Source organism: Pygocentrus nattereri, chromosome 17 (assembly GCF_015220715.1).
Source record: "Pygocentrus nattereri isolate fPygNat1 chromosome 17, fPygNat1.pri, whole genome shotgun sequence".
NCBI lineage: Eukaryota > Metazoa > Chordata > Actinopteri > Characiformes > Serrasalmidae > Pygocentrus > Pygocentrus nattereri.
In genome coordinates, this window is record NC_051227.1 from 7,473,395 (window position 1) to 7,497,360 (window position 23,966).

A 23,966-nucleotide genomic window follows, 5' to 3' on the forward strand; every position below is an offset into this window, starting at 1 on the left:
TAGCACCTCCTGGTGGCAGATCTGAATTACCGTTACTGTTTACTATACACAACTTTTACACGTTGCTTCAGATTTTTAGCCATAGTTAAAATTACAGTCCATGACATATAGAGATGAATACTTTTCAGAAACTTTCTACATCCTTGTGCTACACTTTTATACCACTAGCGCTACCTGCTCAAAAAGTTCATGTACAGCCCTGCTTTGCACATTAGATTAGTCACAAATATAATTATGTCACGGGAATCAACCAATTATGTTTTGATTTGCAATGGAACCAATTTTGCAAAAATGGCAAGAATGTAATTCTAGGCCTTCTGGAGATTCTAGAGAAGAGATTGTGAATACGAGACACCAGGTTTCTACTAGTTGTTAGGAATGGAATGACAGCAAGTCTATGCCAGCACACTTTAGTGAAAGAGTCAATATAAAAGTCCTACAAGGTAACAGATAAGCTAGTCTATTAGCTTCCAATAAACCATACAATAATCTATTTTACAAAAAGGTTTTTTACAAGCTTCACATGTCTGTTCAATCTAGAATGGCCAAAAAAAATTCATAAGCACCAGCTTGGCTTGTGTAAGCTTGGAATACTGTTATCAGTCAGAAGGAAATCAAGCAGAAATTATCATCCTAAAGGTGCTGTTTTCCAATTTTTTCCAAAGTTTTGACATTAATCGCCAGAACTGAAGGCCTAAAACTTTATGCAAAAGTCTGAGTATCCCATTTCAAATTACATAAAAATTGTTGAAATTTACTCTAAAGACCAGCTGGATGGTCCCTGGAAACGTATATATACACTCACCAGCCACTTTATTTGGTACTCCTTCCTAGTAAAAGGCTGGACCCCCTTTTGCCTTCAGAACTGCCTTAATTCTTCATGGCAGACTTTCAACAAGGTGTTGGAAACGTTCCTCAGAGATCTTGGTTGGTTATTTGAGTTCCTGTTGCCTTTCTATCATCTGGAACCAGTCTGCCCATTCTCCTCTGACCTCTCACATCAACAAGGCATTTTCATCCACACAACTGACCGCTCACTGGATATTCCCTCTTTTTCGGGTTAGGGTTCTCTGTAAACCCTAGAGATGGTTGTGCATGAAAATCCCAGTAGATCAGCAGTTTCTGAAATACTCAGACCAGCCCGTCTGGCACCAACAACCACGCCACGTTCAAAGTCACTTAAATCCCCTTTCTTCCCCGTTCTGATGCTCGGAAAACCTTTTGGTTCCATTGACTTCCATTAAAGGTAAAGTAGATTTTTTCCTTCTCCTGTAAAGTTACCATTTTGGAGATACAAGGTTTTGTTCTGACAACAGTGACATGGTAACTTATATTTAATCAACAAAACATGTCATTTGACTGGAAGTGTTGAGACCATTGTGACTGTAGCAAGTGATTATTGTTGTAACAGGCACAACTCAGAGCAAACGCTGCTAGAAAGTGCTCCAGCTGGCAAAGTGGAAGGAAAAAACTAACATTCCCAAATTCAAGAAGTTAAAGGCCAAGGTGAGCTTTTATCTACCTTATGTCTAGCACTGAGCAGAACTGGTGCAAAAAAAAAACAAAAAAAAAAACACTTTATTTCATCTGGCTCAGTCTGGAGCATGAAACAGCCCATGGCAGCCCATTGGTCACACCGTTAAACTGGTTATTACACGATATGTGGCCAAATAGGTGGTAGGGAGAAACCATTCATTAGAACCTCAATCGAATTTGCACGCTCATTCGGCCTCGTTTCGTCTCCGCCTCCTCCAATGCTTTACTTTTGCTGGCGTTATGGTGCGGCTTAAAGCCAGCTGATTTGTGATTGAAATCCACAGCTTAAGAAACAGCTCAGGTAGCGCTGGGAGTGAGAGACTGAGACCATAATCCTCTTCTGCACCATCAACACCAGCTCACAATCGCAGCTCAGGTGTAATAAATAAATAAACGCCACAATTGTTCAAATGATGCTATTTGACGGGATGCAGTAATAATTTGTCGCGTATGTATGAGCGGAAATACAGCTCGCGTATGCGGCATAGAGTGAATAAGCATTTTGATGAAATCCTCTTTGGCGTAGTCGGTCATGGCTGACAGGATAACCATAGGGCTTTATAATCCACTTAACCCTGTTGGAGCCGAGCGAACCGAGCAGCTCCTGCTCTGCACCCGCAGTTCAAATAGTCCCATGTTTGGCACTGATCTCAGGCCTGTTCTCACAGCGTAACCATTTGTGGAGTCTAGCTGAGCTGGATGTGAACTCATACCGGAGCAGCCATGAGAATTTCTGGACTAAATGTGGGTGGGAATGTAGACTTATTGGGATGGGAACAAACCAAAAGTAAAATTTCTAAAACAACTCAATGCACAGTGAAGGTGGGGCTCAAAGTATGGTCTCATCCCCATTTTCCTTCAACAACAAACCTGTGGTTAGTCCTGTGATTGTAATGTAGGTTAGCATGGCTGAAACTTCCTCCATCAAAATAATTGAATTAAGCATTTAGATGTTATTATTATGAACTTAGGCATGACTGTGGCATGCACCCATTCCCTAGGCTCTGATGATGGCTGCGAGAGACGGCAGAAAGCATGGGCCTCAAATCTGGGCCCAAACAAAACCCCATGAAGACATGATGAAATCTGCAAGGGAGTGGGAGATGTGTATGCTTCCCAAGCCCCACCTCCTGGGCACCACCTCCCCACAGTGAGACCACTTTAAATGATCTCATGTACCCAGTAGATGAGCCAAAGAGGGAATGAGAGCTGTTGCGGCCACCATCGTGGGCCCAGGGAGTGGCCACATGCCACATTGACCTTTTACAATGGAAGGAAAGTTATAGAAGTTGATGGTGGGTTACCAGCAGTGGTTGTGGCCTCTCTAGTCCACTTTTGCAATGATACAAAACAAGTCAAGGTGACACAGAAAGGCTTGGAAGCTACTCATGAGAAAAAAATAAACTCTTGGATTTGTATTTGAGGGAAACACCAACTAAACGCATGCAGAAATGATGCCTGTTATCTGCAACAACAACATTAAGTATGAAACTATCTGTAGCTACTTTCTACCTGCATTTTGCATCCCCTCCATTATGTATAACAAAGCCAACTGATCAAGTTGTAAACAGCTGGCAAAGCCTGGTAAACTTTTACCAAATCTTGTTTTCGCAAACATGCCAAATCTCTTGGCTCTTGAGTTGATGTCTTCCAACAAAGTGTTTGAAATGGTTTCCTGGAATAGATGTTGACACATTTGACAAAACAAAATATCTGAAAATTTCATTTTAAAGAACATAAACTAACAATAGCTTTTAGCTACCTTGCTTCACTCATGGTGGTGATTGAATGTTGGATGTTAAAATAGCACAGTCTTGCACAGATTTGGGGGGTTGTATCCTTCTTCCAGGACCAAGTGTTTACCAGCTTGAGCCCCAAATGTGTATTTTCATTATGGTACCACCAAAATGCTTCTTCTGTAGAAAAGCTGCATGTGGTACTTCTCATCCAGTGGTCAGAGTCCTTTAGACATGCCCAGCAGTAGTTAGTATAGTTTAGTGGGTAATGCCTCTGTGTTCCACATTGTAGACTGGGGTTCAAGCCTTGCCTGGGCAAGCACCCTACACTATATCAATGAGAGTCCTTGGGCAAGACTCCTAACTGTACCTTTACCTACCTGTGTAAAATGTTTTAAATCGCTCTGGACAAAAAGCATCTGCCAAGTGCTGAAAATATAAACGCAGAGTATTCTTTATCTTTTTCCTTCTTGGGCTAAAGAGATTACAAAGAAGTAAGCCCTACATTGCCCTCTGGAGGAGTACAGAGTTCAGACACCTCATATAACTTTAGAGAGAAGCTAAATAGATTATCAAATGTTCTATTCTATTGGCTATTCTTCCTCATCCCTAGTTCAGGTAGAAGGTTAGAAATAAACTCTGATGCCCAGGTAAAGGGTTGGCAAAGCCACAGATTTGTGCATGCTTAGTAAAACAAGAGTAACAGAAACTAGGTCATAACAAATATTGCTAGTAAACCAACTGAGACCATTAAGCTCCTTACATACTTCACTGTTTGATTTTAGCTAATTTAACTCTAAATGCAGAGCCACTGGTGGGGCAACAGCCACGTCTACAGCTGGTTCAAGCCAATGCCTCCACTGCTTCAAACTCTTTTGACAGCAGTCCCACCAGGACATGCAAAAACCAGTAGGCCAAAAAGAAATCAGAGCACAGGAACGGCAGCGTTTAGAGAGCACATGCTTTCCACCTTTGGCAGTTTCATAGATAGAAAGGCACAGCACAATTGCGCTAATGCTCAAACAAGCTCCAGCTGTTTCTCAGCAGAATATCGGGGGGGGGGGAGGGGACGTGGGAAGACTTGCAGTACAAAAGGTGTCGAGAGAAGAGGAATTCTTAGATCTAGTGTTAAATGAATGTTCTCAAACGCGAAACCCCCACCAGGCTCTCCTGTTCCAACATGTCAGACTGAACTTGATAATTAACAAATGAGTTGAATCAGGTGTGCTGGCACAGCGAAGACGCTAAGTTGCACCGATTGTTGTGGCTGCAGAAATTTCCAATTTAGGGGTCTCTAATTCAGGTCGGTGACTACTCTCAACCAACTGAGATTGTCAGGAGACTAAATGCATTTATTATTTGTTTGTATTTACTAATGTATATTTTTTACGTACTCATCTCCAAAACTGGTATCTGAATTTGAATTCAGAACCTTCAGCCAACTGTGTTTAACCCATCCGTTCAGTGAAACACCCTCATACATGCACACTAGCACACATACACACTAGGGGACAGTGAGCACACTTGCCTCATTTTGAGTCAGAAATCTGGCCTCTTGGTCAAAAAATGCCTCAGGGACAGAACTTTTCCAAATATAAGTCCTTTACTTCAATCAAAACTGGCAAGTGTGACCAATCAGACTGCGGCGCTAAACCACGTTGGATCCAGATGTCACGTTGGTCAAAACATTGGCAGCTGTGGTTCTCCGATGGTGCCAGCTGTGGACAGCAATCCTGAGCACCAAATATAAAGCAGAAGCAGATACAACTGCGATAGCTGCTCATGAAATGGAACGTAAAAGCTGTTTGTGTTGAGTTTTGTGGAAAGATTTTCTTTAACATGCCACTTAATGAAGGCGTGGCGAGTGACATTGCGAGTGGGGCTTGATATCAACGCTAAACTGTTTGCTGTAGGAAGCAGAAGATCCTCACAGAACAACAGTGCAAACAGCAGGGATGAAGAAAAGCCATTTTCACCACCGAGAGTGCCATCAAAATACTAATCAGCATGGGCTCGGGATAGACGGTACACCTGTGGCTAAAGAAATGCCAGTGGCATTTTTAAGCCGGTCATCATTAATCACATCAATTACACAGGGTAGTTAAGCACACCTAAGCATACAAATTTAAACAGACTGGTCATTTTTTTGGAGAAGCCAGCCTCCACCTTGCTGGTGTATATTTATAAACTCTACTGATATTTTCCCATTTCTTAAAATTTTTTTTTAGATTGGCTTCATGGATGTGTCCGTCCGTACGTTGCTCCAAGATGATCAAAGGCAACACTGACTTTTGATGGGCCACTGCATCAGACACAAGTCTTGTACACCCACTCACTGGCCACTTTATTAGAAACTCCAACCCTTTAGTTCCACTCACTGGTCACTTTATTAGAAACCCCAACCCTGTAGTTCCACTCACTGGCCACTTTATTAGAAACTCCAACCCTGTAGTTCCACTCACTCGCCACTTTATTAGAAACCCCAACCCTGTAGTTCCACTCACTGGCCACTTTATTAGAAAACCCAACCCTGTAGTTCCACTCACTGGCAACTTTATTAGAAACTCCAACCCTGTAGTTCCACTCACTGGTCACTTTATTAGAAACCCCAACCCTGTAGTTCCACTCACTGGTCACTTTATTAGAAACTCCAACCCTGTAGTTCCACTCACTGGCCACTTTATTAGAAACCCCAACCCTGTAGTTCCACTCACTGGTCACTTTATTAGAAACTCCAACCCTGTAGTTCCACTCACTGGTCACTTTATTAGAAACTCCAACCCTGTAGTTCCACTAACTGGTCACTTTATTAGAAACCCCAACCCTGTAGTTCCACTCACTGGTCAATTTATTAGAAACTCCAACCCTGTAGTTCCACTCACTGGTCACTTTTTTAGAAACTCCAACCCTGTAGTTCCACTCACTGGCCACTTTATTAGAAACCCCAACCCTGTAGCTCCACTCACTGGCCACTTTATTAGAAACTCCAACCCTGTAGTTCCACTCACTGGCCACTTTATTAGAAACTCCAACCCTGTAGTTCGACTCACTGGCCACTTTATTAGAAACTCCAACCCTGTAGTTCCATTCACTGGCCACTTTATTAGAAACTCCAACCCTGTAGTTTCACTCACTGGCCACTTTATTAGAAACTCCAACCCTGTAGTTCCACTCACTGGTCACTTTATTAGAAACTCCAACCCTGTAGTTCCACTCACTGGCCACTTTATTAGAAACTCCAACCCTGTAGTTCCATTCACTGGCCACGTTATTAGAAACTCCAACCCTGTAGTTCCACTCACTGGCCACTTTATTAGAAACTCCAACCCTGTAGCTCCACTCACTGGTCACTTTATTAGAAACTCCAACCCTGTAGTTCCACTCACTGGCCACTTTATTAGAAACTCCAACCCTGTAGTTCCACTCACTGGCCACTTTATTAGAAACTCCAACCCTGTAGTTCCACTCACTGGCCACTTTATTAGAAACTCCAACCCTGTAGTTCCACTCACTGGCCACTTTATTAGAAACTCCAACCCTGTAGTTCCACTCACTGGCCACTTTATTAGAAACTCCAACCCTGTAGTTCCACTCACTGGTCACTTTATTAGAAACTCCAACCCTGTAGTTCCACTCACTGGCCACTTTATGAGAAACTCCAACCCTGTAGTTCCATTCACTGGCCACTTTATTAGAAACTCCAACCCTGTAGTTTCACTCACTGGCCACTTTATTAGAAACTCCAACCCTGTAGTTCCACTCACTGGTCACTTTATTAGAAACTCCAACCCTGTAGTTCCACTCACTGGCCACTTTATTAGAAACTCCAACCCTGTAGTTCCACTCACTGGCCACTTTATTAGAAACTCCAACCTGTACTTCCACTAACTGGTCACATTATTAGAAACCCCAACCCTGTAGTTCCACTCACTGGCCACTTTATTAGAAACTCCAACCCTGTAGTTCCACTCACTGGCCACTTTATTAGAAACTCCAACCCTGTAGTTCCACTCACTGGTCACTTTATTAGAAACTCCAACCCTGTAGTTCCACTCACTGGTCACTTTATTAGAAACTCCAACCCTGTAGTTCCACTCACTGGTCACTTTATTAGAAACTCCAACCCTGTAGTTCCACTCACTGGTCACTTTATTAGAAACTCCAACCCTGTAGTTCCACTCACTGGTCACTTTATTAGAAACCCCAACCCTGTAGTTCCACTAACTGGTCACTTTATTAGAAACCCCAACCCTGTAGTTCCACTCACTGGTCAATTTATTAGAAACTCCAACCCTGTAGTTCCACTCACTGGTCACTTTATTAGAAACTCCAACCCTGTAGTTCCACTCACTGGCCACTTTATTAGAAACCCCAACCCTGTAGTTCCACTCACTGGCCACTTTATTAGAAACTCCAACCCTGTAGTTCCACTCACTGGCCACTTTATTAGAAACTCCAACCCTGTAGTTCCACTCACTGGCCACTTTATTAGAAACTCCAACCCTGTAGTTCCACTCACTGGCCACTTTATTAGAAACTCCAACCCTGTAGTTCCATTCACTGGCAACTTTATTAGAAACTCCAACCCTGTAGTTCCATTCACTGGCCACTTTATTAGAAACTCCAACCCTGTAGTTTCACTCACTGGCCACTTTATTAGAAACTCCAACCCTGTAGTTCCACTCACTGGCCACTTTATTAGAAACTCCAACCCTGTAGTTCCACTCACTGGTCACTTTATTAGAAACTCCAACCCTGTAGTTCCACTCACTGGCCACTTTATTAGAAACCCCAACCCTGTAGTTCCACTCACTGGCCACTTTATTAGAAACTCCAACCCTGTAGTTCCACTCACTGGTCACTTTATTAGAAACTCCAACCCTGTAGTTCCACTCACTGGCCACTTTATTAGAAACTCCAACCTGTACTTCCACTAACTGGTCACTTTATTAGAAACCCCAACCCTGTAGTTCCACTCACTGGCCACTTTATTAGAAACTCCAACCCTGTAGTTCCACTAACTGGCCATTAGAAACACCAATCTTGAACCTCCACTAACTGGCCACTTTATTAGAAACACCCATCTTGAACCTCCACTAACTGGCCACTTTATTAGAAATCCCTGCTTCATACTTCTAATCACTGGCCACTTTATTATGCATTGTACTTTGATTCACTGGCCATTTTTTTGGAAACCCTTATCGTATGTCTCTATTATGCTGAACCTTTCAATCCATGCAGTGTTTGAGTGGGAAAGCAGACGATGAAATATTTTATGATGATTTTAACCAAATGATGAGTTATTCTTGTATTTAAACTTTCTTAGCAGAAACAACAACAAAACATCCTTTTCATTTTTGCCACGTTTATTTTCAATGCAAGAATGTAAAATGAGTGTCAGTGTTTACGAAGCTAACAATGGTAGTAATTATGTAATTATGTGAGTACATTTAATAAGAATAGCTGAGAGTTAAACCCGAATAACCTCACTGGCTTCAAAACAAGCGCACACACCTGGGATCGCCGTGGCTGGGTGTGCACACAAAGTGGAACAGTCTATTTGTCTGTTCTAAGTGTGTGTTTTTGCTTTCCTGAGTGAATTGCACCCTCTCAAAAGCTTGTGTTAAAAAACTGAGTCAGAGTGAGTGCTCGTCTTTAGCTTCAAACCCTGATTTAGCCTCGTAAAATGCCAATGAGAGCGCTTGTATTTACAAAGCACTTCGGTGGCACTATCGAGCAGAATAATAAGCACTTGAAACCGCGGTGTGTTTGTTGTAGAGGTTTCCGCTGTTCAGAGGACGATGGGATAGAGGTGGGGAAGAAAAGAAAGGCCGGGCAGAGCTGTCGATTGCCCAGCGCTCGCTCGCTCAACGAGCGGGAAATTGGGGCAACCCACTTCTTGACCCAAATCCAGGATAAATTTCCCACTTTAATCAAAGAACAGACAAGGGTACATGCTCCCGCACACACATACACACTCCTAGGGGGAGGGACGGTAAAACAGCTGATAGACGTTACTAAGCCAACGCAGCAAGCAGACCCAATTAACTGGACAGCACATTTTACCTGTGAGCCAGAAAGGGATGTCTAATCCAGAGCTAATCTATTTTAATACTAACGTTGCTAAAAATACTGATCCCCTAAATTAGTGTTGGCCACTTTATTGGAAACCCCCTTCTTGCTGGAGTGTGGTTAGAGACTGTTTTTTATATGTTTGTATTAGGCAACCTATAGTCCTTCATCAATGGTCAGATTCTGAGCACAGAGTCTAATATATATTTAGGTGGAGGACAACAGCAGCTCTGAGTTCAGGGACTAGCTTGCTAACATACCAACTGATGGGCTACAACTGTATATTTATAAATATATAGTGCATCTTATAGGGCTGGTCTTTTCTAATAAATTGCTCAGTGAGTGGAAGTGAAAGGTTGGTGTTTCTAATAAAGTGGTGAGTTAGTGGAACTACAAGGTAGATGTTTCTAATAAAGTGGCGAGTTAGTGGAAGTACAAGGTAGGTGATTCTAATAAAGTGGCCAGTTAGTGGAACTACAAGGTATACGTATCTAATAAAGTGGACAGTTAGTGGAAGTACAGGGTAGATGGTTCTATTAAAGTGGCCAGTTAGTGGAAGTACAGGTTGGTGTTTCTAATAAAGTGTCTAGTTAGTGGAAGTACAAGCAAGGTGTTTCCAATAAAGTGACCAGTTAGTGGAACTACAAGGTAGATGTTTCTAATAAAGTGGCGAGTTAGTGGAACTACAAGGTATACGTATCTAATAAAGTGGACAGTTAGTGGAAGCACAAGGTAGACGTCTCTAATAAATTGGACAGTTAGTGGAAGTACAGGGTAGGTGTTTCTAATAAAATGGCCAGTTAGTGGAAGTACAGGTTGGTGTTTCTAATAAAGTGACCAGTTAGTGGAAGCACAAGGTAGACGTCTCTAATAAATTGGACAGTTAGTGGAAGTACAGGGTAGGTGTTTCTAATAAAATGGCCAGTTAGTGGAAGTACAGGTTGGTGTTTCTAATAAAGTGTCCAGTTAGTGGAAGCACAAGCTAGGTATTTCAAATAATGTGGTCATTTATTGGAGGTAGAGTAGGTGCTTCCAATAAAGTGGCCAGTGGAAGGAGGTATAGGGTTGGGGATTCTAATAAAGTGGCCACCAAGTAGAAGCACAAGGTAGGTATTTCTAATCTAGTGGCCACAAAGTGGAAATACAAGGCCAGTGTTTCTAATAAAGTGGCCGGGGAGTGTATGTGGCCGCTGTGGCAAGTAAAGCTGTGTTGGCCTGTAGTGGTGAGCTGACGCATCAAACCTGACAGTATCAATTCCCTTTAATCATCTCCAAGCATCTCAAATGAAAGCTAAGTCTACCTGATCCCCGACTGCCAGAGCTCCATATTGAAAACACCCACTACGACTGAGGGGGGATTAACGTCAACAAAAGCTCAATATATATTCTAAATGAAACACGCTGCCAGTTTTAGACCCGTTTCCAATCAAGGGCCACTCCCTGGCGTGGCTCCGCAAGTAAATCAGCATGGTCTCTGTGCTTTATCAAAAGAAAACGCCCCTGCTTCTTAATCTCCCAGGCCATGGAGCTGTCCATGGTTCTGGAGCGACTTCATTGAGGGCCGCTGACAAGAACTCGAAGCAGAAAGGCCGGGAAAAAAGGGACGGATTAAAATGGATGACCCCTCTGCTGACCTTTCTGGACCTTCGGCTTCACTTTCCCCCGAGAAACCAATCTCTGTCTGTCTGTTGCTTTCGCTCTCGACAGAGTGATCCATGTAATATCTTCCGTCACGCGCCGCCACCAGACACAAACGTCTGTTTTCCTTACCTTTTCAGCAGCTAAGCTTCTCTACAAACCGAAGATGAAGCATTTCTCTCAGCTTCCAACCAAAAAACAGGGTTTTGTCGCCCTTTTCTTTCTTCTTGTTAAGCCTTACCCATCGCTTTTAAGCCTATTCCCTCAAGATATCTTTTCATCCCGTCCTCCCTCGACATTTCTCCACCTATTCTTCTGTCCTGTCCTCCTCCTTCCACCGTCCTCCTCTGCCAACTTTCCATCCCACCATTTCATCCTCATAAGCCTTTTATGGCCACTGTAAACAAGCTTTTTCCAAGAAGCATCTGTTGCTGTTAATACTGCTTGAATCCATTTCACCCCAGAAAATGTTGCAGTGATCCGAAGCTTCATTGAACCAGCAATCATAAGTTTTTGCCCAACACTGTGAAAAAGTATTTGCACCTCCGATCACTGGAAATGACTGCTGTGTAAGAACTTCGTCTCACTCGTCTCCGCAGAATTGCTTCAATCCACCTACATTTGAGGGCCGTCAAGCCCATGTAAGATCCTGCCAGCATCTCGTAGGTTTGACTGAGCCACTCCAACCCTTCAGTTTGTTTTGTTTGAGACAATCAGAGGTGAACTTGCTCATCAGATTGCTTCACATCCCAACTCTGCTGAGCTTCAGGCCACTGACAACCGGCTGATCTCCTTCAAGATTTTCTGATAGAAATCAGAATTCAAGCCTCTGTCAATTACAGCAGGTTGTGCAGGCCCTGAAGCAGCACACCATCACGCTACCACCACCATGTTTCACTGTTGTCATAATGTTCTTACTGTGGAAAGCTGTGCTAGCTTTACTCCACATGGGGACTCCTGTGCACATTTCAGTCCGCAGAACATTATTCCAGAAGGTAATCAAGGTGTTTTTGGAAGATGTCAGATTAGCCTTTATGTTCCTCTTGGCTACCAGATGATGCAACCATGGATACCATTTTTGCCAAGTGTCTTTCTAATGGTAAAATTATGAATAATGAGTGAGGTCAGTAGTTACTTAGATGTTCTTCCTTGGGGTTTTTTGTGACTTTCTGGATGAACCACTACTGAGTGCCCTTGGATGAGTTTTGGTAGTTTCCACTCACCACTATTCCATGCTTTTTCCATTGGGAGATAATGATTTTCTGTCTCAATGCCTTAGAAATGGTTCAATAACCCATTCGAGATTGACAGATTTCAATAACTTGTCTTTCTGGAATTTTTGTTAGGAATAGTGTGTGGTCTGTTGAGACCTTTTAGCCGACCTCACATAGCTGGAAAGGTTCTATTTACAAGGCTGGGTGAGCCTAGTTTAATCCCAATTATCTACAACTACATTTGGTCAACTGGTTGAATGAGTACCTAAGGCAGGAGTGTCAAACCCAACCACTAAAGGGGCCATATTAAAAAATGTCAACAAACTCGTGGGCAGCTGTGTGTTTGTTTTATTGACCCAACTGGCCACTGTTTGATCAAAATATACCAAAACTACAATGGCAAAAATTGGACACTGCGAGCTTTAATGATTTAAAAGTAATTTTATATAAAAACAATGTCCCCAGTTGACAGTAGAACTAGACACCTGACACTTTTTTATGGTTTTTGTGGTGCTGACCCATAGATAGCTGTTGGAGGAGGGGTGGGAGCACACATTATGTTGCAGTGCATGCTGGGAACTGTAGTGTAGTTCATGGTGAAAAAAGCATTAATATTAATAGAAAATGAAAATAATTTTGCAGGCTGAACGGGATTGTGCCACAGGCCTGACCACAGACCTTGTGTTTGACATATGGGATCGAAGGCGTTGATCTTCTCTATTTTGGTGTTCAACCAGGTGGTTTTTGTCTCATACTGAACATCATGTGATCTGAATTAATTAAGCATGAGAAATAGAAGAAATCAGGAGGGGGCACTTTTTCACAGCATTTAGGGCTTTCATAGATAGGTGTCACGTAGCCTTCCAACGAACAGAACTGTGACTGGTCAGGTTTTCTTACAACACACAGTAAAAGGAACTTGCATGTTACCGTGATCTCAATACCACAACGACTGATTGCAATTGATATAATTGTTCATTTACATTTACGGCTGACGCTCTTATCTAGAGGGACTTACAATTTGATCATTTTACACAGGTTGGTGAAGGCGGTGTTAGGAGTCTTGCCCAAGGACTCTTATTGGTATAGTGTAGGGTGGTTACCCAGGTGGGTAGAAGGTAGAGGTGTTACCCACCACACTAACCGACCACAGCATACTAACGTTCAGAGCTACTTTCCACTCTTCCCAGTCTCTCCCACCCCTTTTCCTCTCCTTGTATCTTCTCCTCTCTCATTCCTTTGGCTCGTCCTTCAGTCCCCCCTAAGCCCCCCTCCCTTTTTGCACCAGCAGACTCCACCAGCCCTCGCAATTTCGCGCTCGCTGAGAGAGCTGTCTAATGCACACCATTACCCCACTACGTCATGCTAAACTAAAACGGGATTAAAGCTTAATTACACCTACCCACGCTCCAATTACCCATCTCAGCCTGACTACATACGCGTGATTCACCCACTGTACCACCCGCAAAACCCGCGCCAAATTACTCCCAACATTCCAGATTACCGCTCAGCAGATGAAAGGAATTTACAAAGAAAAAAAAAGTAAATAAATAAACTAAAACAAAGAGAGTAGCGGTTCAACTTTAAAGAATAGAAAAATTGACATTCATCAATTTACACAAATCAAGCTGGTTTGGTCTTTTCCTCCAGGCCTGCTGGAGCCATCATGGCTGAGGCCGTGGGCTGTTTTGGCTGGTAATTACTTTTCGGGTTTTTTTGCTCTCGATAATGTGAGAGGTCTGTTTTTTTTAATAGCTTATAATACGACAATGAGAATCAACACATAAACAAAAATAGTATTAATTAGAAAGAGCTATACATGTTGCTTTAGGCAAATTGTGCTAAATCTTATAGTGCTTCACAATAGACGAGGTCACGCCAACAATAATTCCAGCTGCTGTTGAAACTGTGAGGTGAGATTGCTCTTGAATGCTAAGAGCTCTCAAGGCCACACTGCCTCCTGGAGAGGCCTAATAGAAGTCCTTCACCCACAAATGCTAAGCCTACTGCTAATTAATGAAGCCTAACATAAGCTGGTTAGTATCTTAAAAGTTGATTCAAGCTAACAGGCTTGTATACCTTGTAAGCTAAGACAGCATTTTTAAATGAATTTTCAACTGATGAAAAACAAACTGACCCTGACCTTAAATAGTCGCAGATGTCCAGAAATAATCTGGACTGTTTGGGAAACAAACTTATGATGTTTTGCTTTTTTACACCAATCAGGCAGAACATCATGACCACCTCCTCGTTTCTACACTCACTGTCCATCTTATCAGCTCCACTTACTGTATAGCTGCACTCTGTAGTTCTACAGTTACAGACTGTAGTCCATCTGTTTCTCTGATACTTTGTTACCCTGTTCTTCAGTGGTCAGGACCCCCATGGACCCTCACAGAACAGGTACTGTTTGGGTTCTCAGCACTGCAGTAACACTGATGTGATGGTGGTGTGTTAGTGTGTGTCACCGCTGGACTGAGAATAGTCCACCAACCAAAAATATCCAGCCAGCGTCCTCTGACCACTGATGAAGGACTAGAGGACGATCAACACAAACCGTGCAGCAGCAGATGAGCTGTCGTCTCTGACTTTACATCTACAAGGTGGACCGACAAGGTAGGAGTGTCTAATAGAGTGGACAGTGAGTGGACACAGTGTTTAAAACCTCCAGCAGCACTGCTCTGTCTGATCCACTCGCACCAGCACAACACACACTAACACACCACCACCACATCAGTGTTACTGCAGTGCTGAGAATGACCCACCACCCAAATAGTACCTGCTTTATGGGGGTCCATGGAGGTCCTGACCACTGAAGAACAGGGTAACCGAGTATCAGAGAAAGATGGACTACAGTCTGAAACTGTAAAACTACAGAGTGCAGCTATACAGTAAGTGGAGCTGATAAGATGGACAGTGAGTGTAGAAACGAGGAGGTGGTCATGATGTTCTGCCTGATTGGTGTATAAAAGCAAAACATCATAAGTTTGTTTCCCAAACAGTCCAGATTATTTCTGGACATCTGCGACTATTTAAGGTCAGGGTCAGTTTGTTTTTCATCAGTTGAGAAGACAGACAGACAGACAGGAGAGGCATGTGGGCACATGGGCAGGGTGATGAGCGCAGCTTGTCCCCCACCCCCCCTCAATCTCCGCTCTGCTTTAGAGGGCATGATGAGCGAAATGAAATTGATTTGAAAATCCTGCCTGTGTTCGCAGCAGGCCGTGAGAGGATTACCATGCTGTTGTGTTAATACGGAGTGTGTGTGTGTGAGTGTGTGTGTGTGTGTGTGTGTGTGTGTGTGTGTGTCCATACAGACTTTGAATCAGGTCACTCACTAGCCTGGCCCTGCAGGGACGGATAGAAGGACTGGAAATGCTAACAGGCCAGAGAAGGTTAGCTGGCTTGTGTCTTTTTCCCTTTTTTTCTTCTCCTCACACACACACACACACACACACACACACACACACACACACACACACACACACACACACACACACACACACAGATGGCTCAGAGTCTTGGAAGGACAAGCATCCTCTGTAGCCGAGTGTAATATGCTCATTCACACGGCCCTGTAGTCGTGTCCGAGGTCCAGCTAAACCGAGGCTGCATGCTAAATCCACCCACTCACCCATAAAAGGACCCAGCCAGGGACCACAGTTCAAGCCAATGCAACAACAAAACCACACACGCTTCTAAACAACAACAACAATCACAAGAAGAACTGTGGTAAAAGTTTACACCAAGAAGCGCTGTTAGGAAAACACACCGTCTGGGTAAATTTAAGGTACAAACAATGTTAAACAAACCCTTTAAAATTACAATATGATCCTTAAGGTCCTATTATGAACCTTAAATGTGCTTTTAATGACCCTCTGCATTCATTTTCTCATGAGGAAAGGAGTGTATTTGTACATTTTCATCACTTTCAGAAACAGAAACTTGAAATAAGAAGTAACTGAAAAAAGATTAATCTCCAAAACATTGATTTTACAGGAGAGGGCAAAAACATTCTTAAATTTGAATGTAAGTTAATGCAAAGAGGCTTAAGTCCAAACCATTTTGGTTCTTTCTGTTCATTCAGCATGAAATTCAACAGCTGGTGTGTTAAACGGATATAGAAAAACAAAACTGTGGTTGGATAGTGTAGTGGATAACACCTTTGCCTTCAATGCTGTAGACTTGGGTTCAATGCCCCACCTGGGGGACCACCCTACACTATACCAATAAGAGTCCTTGGGCAAGACTCCTAACACTACCTTCACGTACCTGTGTACAAATGATGCAATTGTAAGTCGCTCTGGATAAGAGCATCTGCTAAGTGCCGTAAATGTAAATGAGAAAATGATCAGAACCGAGAAAAAAAAATATGGAGAGAAAAAAAAGTGGGAAAAAACGGGTGAGATGTGTTTCCTAACTAAAGGTACTGAAGAGGTGGGAAAAACTGTCACTGTCCAAATAAATAAAAAGAATGATAATACAAATCCTACCTAAAAATAAAATCTTGAAACATCCACAAAAATATGAAATACAATTTCAGCATTTTATTTTATTTTTATGATGATTTTTTTGTGAATGTTTTTTTTCTCTACATACGCTGTAGAGAAATCAAGCAGCTGATTGGATTTCAGCCCTTTATGGTCTAATTTCTTTCAACCTACTGTTCAACTTTTCCTCTTGTTCCTTCTTCTTCTGTTTCGCTGCTGCATTTTGGGTCCTTGCCTCAAAAATAAAAGATTTTGAAACACCTCATTCATCCTGAAAATGCCTTCCAGTATTGGGATGTAATATTTTGGCCTTATTGGCAACCCTTAATGCTTTCTGTCTGCAGAAAAGGCCTCCGTTGGCTTTGGTTTCTCAGATCCAATTTGACCTGAAGCAGTGGAAGCACAGCTAATAACTAAATGACCACAGAAACGTGACGAGGTGGGATTTATTGCCTTCTTCCTTTCCGGCACATGGCTCTAGTGAAACTGTACCCAGAGCAGACATCATTGTAGAGATCGCAATGGCTTGGAATGTAAGCCTTGGGGAAATGTGGTCTTATTCCAGCAATTCCAGATCGGTGCTTTAATGGACTTCTAATGGGAGGTGAAATGTTATCAAGTGGAAGACTCCTTGGGTCAACATGCTGGGAGATGGTGGAGGAAAAAATACCCCTCTGCCCTGAGCAAAAACGTCTATTTCTGAATTCACTTTTATGCTCCATAATGGTGTCTGTTTTACAATAAAGTCAACCTTTCAATCTGAATGGCATTAGGTGGAATTAGAAGAAGCCGAACTATTTAGGAAGCAGAGTGCTGGATTATCCCTGAGTGGAAGCGACTAGGAGAGGACTCAAGTGTCTTTTATGAACCGGGACCTGGACCCAGTTATAATTCGCCTTGTTTTGGCTTCTGATTTTAAGAGTTTTGTTACCGTGCTTTTAAATGCCAGCAGCCAAGCCCACATCACAAGTGAAATAAGTGTCTACGATCTCACCAACTCTGTTCCTATCAATCAAGTTGTGTTAGCGCAGAATGGTGACTATTCTATTAACGTGAGTGCTCCAGCTGCAGTCTCCAGCTAATAAATCTCTCCCTGCGGCGAACTTTACACTGCTTCCTAATATACATTAGAAACGCTGGTGTTAAACAAACCTCGGAGTTGAATTTACTCCTTGAGGAAGTGGAGTGGATTGCGGTGCAGGTGATATATTCTCAGGGTACTGCCTGTTAGAGTAGCTCAGTTTATTGAACTGTATGTGATTTTTTCACTGCTTGTCATTAACTTTGAGAAGTTAAGAAATGTGGAAACATAAACTTTCTATTGTTACTATAAAATGGATCCTCACATCTCTGAAGTCGGAAACTTTATACGCAGAGAAAAACCTTCTAAATTGAATGTGGATTTCATTCAAAGCCATTTCTGTTGGCGCAAAAGGTCGAGACCTGGTAGACCACCAAAAAACGGTCCCAATCGGAGAATCTAGCTGCTTCAGATCTGAAACAGTCCACATCCCTTCTTCCACTGTGAGAAGATGACTTAGTGCTGTGGGTCTGAAAGGATGTCTAGCCATCAAGAAGAACCTCGCAGAGAAAAGGAGACGGACACATCAAACAAAGAAGCTGAATGATGGACTGACCACCCCAGAGTCCAGACCTCAGCACCACTGAATGGGTTTGGTAACTTCAGAAAATCATCAACCAGCTTCTAAGACTGAGCTTTGGAGGTGTGTCTGCATGTTCTTTGAGGAGCTGAAAGCAAGTGTCCAGAAACAAATGGAAGCTGTAAACAAGGTAGACTGACACACTGAACTAATCAACAGCTGTCCTTTGACTTTTGCCCAGTTTCTTGCAAGTGTCATGTAAATTCCATCCTTTTTTACAGTGTTTTTCTTGTTCCTAGGCTCAGTCTGGAGTTTCCTTTGGGATTTGTAAATATCTTCTTCCTTTCTCAGCCAAGAATCCGATCAGATTTAAAAGAATCTTGCCTGAAAGAATTTCAGAATGGTCTTCATTCATCCAGGAATTGATTCTCAGGCTCAGGTTTCCTTTAGGCCTGCCTAATGATATGCAAATGGATTGAGTAGGTGAACAACAATCTCAGGTAATTTAGCTGTAAAGAACGAGCTGATAGAGGCCTTAACATGTTACCTTCACAGATATATTTAGCTGATACGTTGCAAGGACCCCCCCAGCATGTAAAATTAATAGCGTTATGCCAAACCTCAGTCCACAAAATCTGCCGCAGCACAAAGCAAATTAATCATCCCTGCTATGCCAGTGAGAGGCGGCCTGTTTAGAATATGGTGTACAGAGGGGGTAGTGATAACATTTGCACAAAAATAAGAGAGATTAACTGTGCAATAAACTCTCGGCATCACTGTACACTGTAATAAAGAGCTACCAAATGTTCTGTTGACATATTATGTCAATTGTTGCACTGAGAACTGTTTGGTAGGAATGGACAATGTGGCAAAGGTATTGCAATACCTGAATACATTTCCACAAAACACAATATGAATCATGATATTTCAGTTTTCTGGGGTTTGATAAGTGTGCAACACCTGGTTCATTAAAACTACTGAAACTACTAAACTACTAAATACTACTGAAATCAAATATGCACAAAACTGATGTTCCTAAGTGTTTCAAGGCTTGGAAATACAGTACTGAACTTCTTAAACCCCTTAAATGGCGAGGGCCGACCAGCAGGCCCAAAGTTGTATTGCACATGTTTATAACCTAAGAATAGCTCAGCCAGTTTGCATTGAAGTCCCTGTAGTTACTGAGTAAAAACCTTAGTACATAATAAGTCTAAGATTTTGAGGGGGGGAAGGTTCTTCATACCTGCAAGTGTCATTTACAAAACTTTAGAGAAACATCTACTGGAACTTTCTTTAAGGAAACAAAAGTCAGCATCACTCGACAGAACCCTTACCAGCACTTTTAGCCAAATTCAGTTGGTTAACATTCTCCAAGTAATGGCAATTTCCACCATATTCTCAGAAAATGAGAATGTAGCATATCTTCATAGCTGTATCATAGAGTCATATCACCCACATCTACTGTTCTGGACTATAAAACATCACCGCATCTCATAATATTTGTTGTTTTAACTCCGGACGAGTTGACGAATTTCAATGCGACAGTTGAAACAAACTCAGTGTTCCGAGGGATCACTTGTTCTCAGAAAACAGACTCTTGCTAATGGTAAGACGGCCCATTAGCAGCAGAACAAGTCACAGTGTTCCTCTGGCTATCTTTTATTTAACAGTACAGTACAGCCAAAAGATTGCACTTAGGACAGGAAGTTGAGAAAGAAAAATTAAACTGCATGAAAATTAATCAGCAGAAAAAAATAATGGCAACCTTCTCACTGCTTCAACTGCATGATGCAACTGCAGAGACAGAGTTTTGGTTTATTTAACAAGGGAAAGGAGTCACCCAAGTCTTCGGGGCCTACTGCTCTTATTGCTTCATAAACCAAGTCCTGTCATCATGTCCACCGTACATAATGGTGCACTCACCAACAGACAGCTTTAAACTGTCACTGGCCACTTTATGAGAAGTGCCCACTCTACACATCCACTGTAGGCGTACAAATTCAGATTGTTGCCCATCTACAGAGGATATGAATATTCCCTACCCAGGAACCCATGTTCCCAGGACTGTATACTTCCAGGGCCTGGTATTCCTAGAAGTTCCTAGGTTTTCAGGTCCCTACATACACAGAGCCTTATGTTCCAAGTGTCCTATGTTTCTAGGGCCCAAAGTTTACAGGACCCATAATTCTCAGAGCCTGATGTTCCCAGGACCCTTTATTCTCAGGACATGATGTTTCCCAGGACCCTTTATTCTCAGGACCTGATGTTCCCAGGACCCTTTACTCTCAGGACATGATGTTTCCCAGGACCCTTTTTTCTTAGGACCTGATGTTCTCCGGACCCTTTATTCTTAGGACCTGATGTTCCCCGGACCCTTTATTTATTGGACATGATGTTTCCCAGGACCCTTTATTCTCAGGACCTGATGCTTGCAGGACCCTTTATTCTTAAGACCTGATGTTTCCCAGGACCCTTTATTCTTAGTACCTGATGTTGCCAGGACCCTTTATTCTTAGGACCTGATGATTCCAGGACCCTTTATTCTCAGAGAAATATATTCCCATGGTCCTTTTTTCCAGGGTACTATGTTCCTAAAGACCTATACACCCAACTCTCTGTGTTTCCAGAACCCTTTATGTTCCCAAGGCACTATTTCCCCAGGGAGCTAGATTCCAAGAGCCCTATATTCCCAGGACCATCCCCTAGTTTTTTGGTGCCCAATGTTCCCAGAGCTCTAAGTTAAAAGGAAAAGGGTCCAATGTTCCCAGGACATATTCTGTATTCTATAACTACACACACACACACACACACACACACACACACATACATATATATACATATATACACTGCTCAAAAAAAATAAAGGGAACACTTAAACAACACAATATACAGTGGGTTGCAAAAGTATTCATACCCCTTGAACTTTTCCATATTTTGTCACATTACAACCACAAACATAAATATATTTCACTGGAATTTAATGTGAAAGACCAACACAAAGTGGTATACAATTGTGAAGTGGAAAGAAAATCATACATGAATCAAAACATTTTTTACAAATAAAAAACTAATAAGTGCGACGTGCAAAAGTATTCAGCCCCCTTTTCCCTGAGTGCAACCAATTGCATTCAGAAGTTGCCTGATGACTGCTAATGACTCAAAAGGGTCCACCTGTGTGTAATCTAATCTCAGTACAAATACAGCTGCTCCGTGACGGCCTCAGATGTTGGTTAAGAGAATATTGGGGAGCAAACAGCATCATGAAGTCCAAAGAACACACCAGACAGGTTAGGAATATGATTTTGGAGAAGTTTAAAGCAGGCTTAGGTTATAAAAAGATTTCCCAAGCTTTGAACATCTCACGGAGCACTGTTCAATCCATTATCCGGAAATGGAAAGAGTATGGCACCACAGTAAACCTGCCAAGACAAGGCCGTCCACCTAAACTTACAGGCCGAACAAGGAGATCACTGATCAGAGAGGCAGCCAAGAGGCCCATGGTGACTCTGGATGAAATGCAGAGAGCCACAGCTCAGGTGGGGGAAACTGTCCACAGGACAACAATTAGTCGTGCACTACACAAATGTGGTCTTTATGGAAGAGTGGCAAGGAGAAAGCCATTGTTAAAAGAAAACCATAAGAAGTCCCGTTTGCAGTTTGCCAGAAGCCATGTTGAGGACACAGCAAACATGTGGAAGAAGGTGCTTTGGTCAGACGAGACCAAAATAGAACTTTTTGGCCACAATGCAAAACGCTATGCGTGGCGGAGAAAGAACACTGCACATCACTCTGAAAACACCATCCCCACTGTCAAATATGGTGGTGGCAGCATCATGCTCTGGGGGTGCTTCTCTTCAGCAGGGACCGGGAAGTTGGTCAAAGTTGATGGGAAGATGGATGGAGCCAAATACAGGGCAATCTTGGAAGAAAACCTGTTGGAGTCAGCAAAAGATTTGAGACTGGGGCGGAGGTTCACCTTCCAGCAGGACAACGACCCTAAACATAAAGCCAGAGCTACAATGGAGTGGTTTAAAAAAAAGAATATTCATGTGTTAGAATGGCCCAGTCAGAGTCCAGACCTAAACCCAATTGAGAATTTGTGGCAAGATCTCAAAACTGCTGTTCACAAACGCTCTCCATCCAATCTGACTGAGCTTGAGCTGTTTTGCAAGGAGGAATGGGCAAGAATTTCAGTCACTAGATGTGCAAAGCTGGTGGAGACATACCTTAAAAGACTTGCAGCTGTAATTGCAGCAAAAGGTGGCTCCACAAAGTATTGACTCAGGGGGGCTGAATACTTTTGCACGTCGCACTTATTAGTTTTTTATTTGTAACAAATGTTTTGATTCATGTATGATTTTCTTTCCACTTCACAATTGTATACCACTTTGTGTTGGTCTTTCACATTAAATTCCAGTGAAATATATTTATGTTTGTGGTTGTAATGTGACAAAATATGGAAAAGTTCAAGGGGTATGAATACTTTTGCAACCCACTGTAACTCCAAGTAAATCAAACTTCTGTGAAATCAAACTGTCCACTTGGGAAGCAACACTGACAATCAATTTCACAGCTGTTGTTCAAATGGAATAGACAACAGCTGGAAATCATTGGCAATTAGCAAGACACACTCAATAAAGGAGTGGTTCTGCAGGTGGGGACCACAGACCACTTCTCAGTACCTTTCTGCTTTCTGGCTGATGTTTTGGTCACTTTTGAATGTTGGTGGTGCTTTCACACTCGTGGTAGCATGAGACGGACTCTACAACCCACACAAGTGGCTCAGGTAGTGCAGCTCATCCAGGATGGCACATCAATGCGAGATGTGGCAAGAAGGTTTGCTGTGTCTGTCAGCGCAGTGTCCAGAGGCTGGAGGCGCTACCAGGAGACAGGCCAGTACACCAGGAGACATGGAGGAGGCCGTAGGAGCGCAACAACCCAGCAGCAGGACCGCTACCTCCGCCTTTATGCAAGGAGGAACAGGAGGAGCACTGCCAGAGCCCTGCAAAATGACCTCCAGCAGGCCACAAATGTGCATGTGTCTGCACAAATGGTTAGAAACCAACTCCATGAGGATGGTATGAGGGCCTGACGTCCACAGATGGGGGTTGTGCTCACAGCCCAACACCGTGCAGGACGCTTGGCATTTGCCAATCTTGGTGTTCTCTGGCAAATTCACCACTGGCGCCCTGTGATCTTCACAGATGAAAGCAGGTTCACACTGAGCACATGTGACAGCCGTGACAGAAGTCTGGAGACGCCGTGGAGAGTGATCTGCTGCCTGCAACATCCTTCAGCATGACCGGTTTGGCAGTGGGTCAGTAATGGTGTGGGGTGGCATTTCTTTGGAGGGCCACACAGCCCTCCATGTACTCACCAGAGGTAGCCTGACTGCCATTAGGTACCGAGATGAGATCCTCAGACCCCTTGTGAGACCATATGCTGGTGCGGTTGGCCCTGGGTTCCTCCTAATGCAGGACAATGCTAGACCTCATGTGGCTGGAGTGTGTCAGCAGCTCCTGCAAGATGAAGGCATTGAAGCTATGGACTGGCCCGCCCGTTCCCCAGACCTGAATCCGACTGAGCACATCTGGGACATCATGTCTCGCTCCATCCACCAACGCCATGTTGCACCACAGACTGTCCAGGAGTTGGCGGATGCTTTAGTCCAGGTCTGGG

The 23,966-nt window shown here is 43.0% G+C and overlaps 1 protein-coding gene across 1 annotated transcript in view; it reads right to left on the bottom strand.

Annotated features, from left to right (window-relative positions):
• LOC108434379 (limbic system associated membrane protein) overlaps positions 1-23,966 on the bottom strand; it is a 347,051-nt gene that overhangs the window by 303,394 nt on the left and 19,691 nt on the right. The gene's annotated exons all lie outside the window — the stretch shown is intronic.